The 5,000-nt window shown below is 45.9% G+C and overlaps 1 protein-coding gene across 2 annotated transcripts in view; it reads left to right on the top strand.

Annotated features, from left to right (window-relative positions):
* The window catches only part of LOC135096003 (transmembrane ascorbate-dependent reductase CYB561-like), a 49,463-nt gene that overhangs the window by 23,700 nt on the left and 20,763 nt on the right, over nt 1–5,000 (top strand). The window contains exon 1 of one of the 2 annotated variants that reach the window (XM_063997173.1): nt 887–986. The exons of the other annotated variant lie outside the window; for it this stretch is intronic. The gene's annotated coding sequence lies outside the window, so the exon portion shown is untranslated. Of the gene's footprint in view, nt 1–886; nt 987–5,000 lie in introns of those variants that run through there. 2 annotated transcript variants of the gene reach the window in all.

Below are 5,000 nucleotides of genomic sequence, written 5' to 3'. Positions count from 1 at the left end.
TCTCTCTCTCTCTCTCTCTCTCTCTCTCTCTCTCTCTCAAATACGTGCCTATCTTTTTTTCATTTTTTAAAATTCAGAAATGTTTGTTCTTATTTACATTTTCTTTATTTTTTTATTTTTCTTTATTTTTTTCCCCATTTTTTACGTTACTAGTGGAAAGAATGTATAATTTTGTTTCATCTTCATTTTTGATATTCGTTTTAAGTAAAAAAAACGATAGTATTTTCTTTTTTCTTCTATTTTTTTTCCTCTGCGAATGAAAATATAATGAAAATCTCTTATTTTCACTAGTTTTTCTTTCATTTCCTCCATTTTTCTTCATTTCTTATTTTTCTTCTTAATATTTATCTATCTTCAGTAATTTCTTTTATTTATGAACGAAAAAATATAAATACAGCTTCATTCAACTACTACAAGTACTGCTACTACTACTACAACAACTACTACTACTACTACTACTACTACTACTACTACTACTACTACTACTACTACTACTACTACTACTACTACTACTTCCCATTCAAAACAACGAGCAATAATTTTCCCATTCTTTCGTCCAAAATCGTGCTCTTTTCCCAAATATTATCGTACATTCACCCTATTCCCTATTTCCTGGACCCTCGCTACTTATATCGCCCTAATTTACTTATCTCGCCTCGTTAAGTAATCCCAATAAGTGAGGGTGGCTGAGAATCAATTATTTATTTAAGTAGAAGCCTTGCGCATTCAGACTCTCCATTATTTCCTCGTGTTTTGATCAATACTTCAAAGAACGCATCTGATTGGGTCGCTGCTTCCCGCGCTGCGTTCTTATTGGCTGATACGAATTTAGGACTGCGTTCTGATTGGCTGGAGGTTTCCAGGCATACTCAAACATAGTCCCGAAGGGAAACTCTGGCATCGATATTTACTTCAGTCACCACGAGACGTCGGACGGGGAGGGTGTGTCAGTCCGAGCTTCGTTTCTACTCTTCCCTTCGTTTTAAGTAATATATTGGCCACACTTATATGGGTTACTTATAAGGGTGGGATGTAAGTGTAGAGGTGTATGGTTTGTGTTTTTATTGGTGTTTTTTGGGAGAATTTTGTGGTTTTATCTTGTGTTTACCAGCATATGGTGTGTGTGTGTGTGTGTGTGAACGTGTATGTACGTACGTATGTGTGTGTGTGTGTCTGTGTGCTAGCGGTATATAATGAACGTAAATAGTAGTAGTAGTAGTAGTAGTAGTAGTAGTAGTAGTAGTAGTAATAGTAGTAGTAGTAATTGTGGTAGTTAATTGCTAGTTAGTGATGGTGGTGGTGATGGTTGTTAACGTAAATTACACACACACACACACACACACACACACACAGTTTTGTAATCTAGTTTAAATATTTAATTGTTATCTTGTTCCTTCTTCTTCTTTCCTCTCCTATCATCTCCTCCTCCTCCTCCTCCTCCTCCTCCTCCTCCTCCTCCTCCTCCTCCTCCTCCTCCTCCTCCTCCTCCTCCTCCTCCTCCTCCATGCATACACACTCCATTCTAATCTTGTTTAAATAGTTAACTTCTTGCTATCTTGTTCCTCCTCCTCCTCCTCCTCCTCCTCCTCCTTCCTTCCTTCATTTCTTTCTTCTTATACATCTTTCTTCTCTCCTCCTCCTCCTCCTCCTCCTCCTCCTCCTCCTCCTCCTCCTCCTCCTCCTCCTCCTCCTACTACTACTACTACTACTACTACTACTACTACTACTACTATTACTACTGTTTATTGGTCTATTGTCTGTGAAATGATGATAATAATAATAATAATAATATGAATAAATAAATAAATACAAATAAAATCCCAAAAATGTTGACATGTAAAAAAAAAGTTAAAATCACATCTGTACCTCTCTCTCTCTCTCTCTCTCTCTCTCTCTCTCTCTCTCTCTCTCTCTCTCTCTCTCTCTCTCTCGTTCTCATTCCTTATCTGTTCCTTCTTTTTATTTATTTTTTTCTTAATTTCTATCCCCTTCCCTTCTTCCTTCCTTCTTTTTTTCCTTTTTTTCTTTTTCCTGTTTATTTTCTTCCTTTCCCTTCCTTCCTTCCTTCCTTCTTTCCTTCCTTCCTTCCTTTCTTTCTTTCTTTCTTTCTTTCTTTCTTTCTTTCTTTCTTTCTTTCTTCCTTCCTTGTTTTTTTACTACTACTACTACTACTACTACTACTACTACTACTACTACTACTACTACTACTACTATCGTCATTATCAGCTCTTCTGTTTGTTTACTTAGGAGAAAGTGTTCGTTTTCTGTGACCTAAGAGCATGAGAGAAAACGGGCGTTGACTTGTTTTGTATGGAGAACTGTGATATATGTGTATTATTATTATTATGATTATTATTATTATTATTATTATTATTATTATTATTATTATTATTATTGTTATTATTGTTATTGTTGTTGTTCTTTTGATTTCGTTTTGCTTTTAGTTTTATCTGAAACTCTCTCTCTCTCTCTCTCTCTCTCTCTCTCTCTCTCTCTCTCTCTCTCTCTCTCTCTCTCTCTCTCTCTCTCTCTCTCTCTCTCTTGTGTGGTTGTTAGCTAGTTGTGTGAACGAGTGAATGAGCGAGACTTGTGTGAGGCATGAATACGTGTATGAGTGAACGAGCTAGGCTTCAGTCATAAGTGTTAAGTGGAAGTGCGCGGCCTGGCGCCGGGAGATCACCTACCTCCAGCCTTCTGTTCACACCTTCTGTGAATAAACACCTGCACTGTTACCTGCGTTTCCTGTGCCCCTGCTGGTCAAGAGTCGAACATGGCGCAGTGAGTAGGATCAGGACAAGGCTGCAGTGGGTACGGCGCAGAATGGAGAAGCAGTTGGAGGCGCTGGCTGCCCTGCTAGCGCGACAGTCGGAGCAGAGTCAGGCTCGCGAGGAGCGTTTAACCCAGCTGCTGGAGAGAGTGGGGACACAAGCTCCCAGTCGCACCGCGGCGAGCAATGAAGGCGAAACCACAGCCCGCAGCACGTCTACCCAGGGCGCGAGGTTCCCGACGTCCGCCACCATCATTCCTCACTTAACGGCGTCAGCATCTTTACGTGAGTTCGACACGTGGCGCCATAAGTTTGAAGGATACGTAACCCTCGCCAGGATAGACTGTCTCTCCCTGGCTGAGCAGAGGGCGGCACTCGCTGCTGTCCTAGACGACGAGTGGACCCGTACACTTCGCTACGGGATAAGCTTACCGAGAGACGCGGAGTTAAGAACCATCCTCGATGCAATGTGTGAGTACCTGCGAAGCCAGCGCAACATCATCATGGATAGAAGAGACTTCTACTCCTGCGTGCAAGAAACGCAAGAAGGTTTTGACGACTTTTTATGTGCTGTAAAGGAAATCGCCAATTTCTGTGACTTTTGCGACCAGTGCATAAACCATCAGCTGCGTGACAGAATTGTCGTTGGGACACGAGACGAAGTGGCTCTGAAACGCATGCTGGAAAACAAGAAACTCACCCTTGAAAACGCCATAGATATTTGCAGAGCATCAGAGAGCGCTAACCAGTGTAGTGCAGTACTAAGGGGGCGGCTCTCACTCTTCGAGCCATGGTGTGAACGCTGTCTCGAACTACAGGAAGGGCAGTTTCGGGGGCTCAAGCCCCACGGGCTGTTATCGTTGTGGCAAAGATTGTCGCAGTGACAAAAGGGGATGCCAGGCAATAGATAAAGTGTGTCGTAACTGCGGGAAAAGAGGGCATTTTGCGAGTGTATGTCAGCAGACAGTGAGGAAACGACGAGGAGCTTCGAGGAGTTCCTCAACTGTCTCTCCTCATCGCGGTGCAGGCCCGAGGCGGGGAGCCAGTGCCAGTGTATACCAGCTCTTATCAGGCGTATACACAAAGACGGTGACGGCACGACCTGCGCCCCAGGTGCTCATTACCGCCACACATCCCGCTGGAAGAGACAAGATTACGTGGACTCCTGACTCTGGGGCCGAAACGACCGTTATTGGCCTCGACACGGCAACACTCCTTGGAATCCCGCCCTCCAGCTTGGCGCCCGCTGATGGTGATGGACTTTATGCTGCCGGTAATCACCCCCTCACCTGTGTAGGAACTTTCTCGTCGCACTTGCAACTGGGCGACAGGGAAGCTGAGACTGTTGTGAGCGTGGTGAAGGAGGTGAAGGGGGCGCTGCTTAGCTGGTACGATTCCATCGCTCTCGGAATCCTCCCCGAAGATTTTCCGGCTCAAATCCGACCGCTACGCAGGGAAGAACAGCACACCGGCAACAGCTCCATCAAGTACCCGACCGCCTCGCAGCCACCTCTATCTACGCCCACAGAAGTGATCAGCTGGCCTCATTCCTACGACCCAACGCCACAGCAGCGTGCGGGGCACGCTGCTGCTGTGATCAAGGCCTTTCCCAGCGTCTTCGAAGCAAAGGAAGGTTTACGTGCAATGGCTGGTGGATCCATGGCCATCGAGTTGACAGACGACGCCCTCTCACGTGCTCCAGTACAGGACCCAGTGGAGGAAGAGGATGCTGCTACTTCTGGTGACCTCGACCCTCTCCACTCAGCGGTCATCTCAGCGTTATCTGCCACCAATGAGGACGGCGTCCGCTTAGCACCACTCCAGGATCAGACTGTGGAAATGGTACGTGCCGCAGCAGCAAGAGACGGGGAGTACTGCTTGCTCAAGAACGTCATCATCGAGGGCTTCCCTGATCATTGCCACGACCTCGATCACCGCTTGCGTACGTACTGGCCGGTGCGCAGTCTGCTGGCCGTAGACGACGACCTGGTGGTTTACGGGCCGAGGCTTCTTATTCCTCACAGCCTCCGCCGAGAAACACTAGAGCGACTCCATGACAGTCATCAGGGGATGGAGCGCACCAAGCGACGGGCCCGACAAACGGTGTACTGGCCTGGTATGGACAGAGACGTTGAGAACGTCGTTTCTGGATGCTCACTATGCCGTCCACTCCTACCAAGCCAAGCCAACGAACCTCTCTGGCAGGACACGGACACACCCAGCAGGGTGTTTG

This window comes from Scylla paramamosain, unplaced genomic scaffold, assembly GCF_035594125.1.
Source record: "Scylla paramamosain isolate STU-SP2022 unplaced genomic scaffold, ASM3559412v1 Contig2, whole genome shotgun sequence".
Classification (NCBI taxonomy): domain Eukaryota; kingdom Metazoa; phylum Arthropoda; class Malacostraca; order Decapoda; family Portunidae; genus Scylla; species Scylla paramamosain.
Note: the sequence above shows the minus strand (reverse complement) of the source record. Positions and strands in the feature narration are given on the sequence as shown.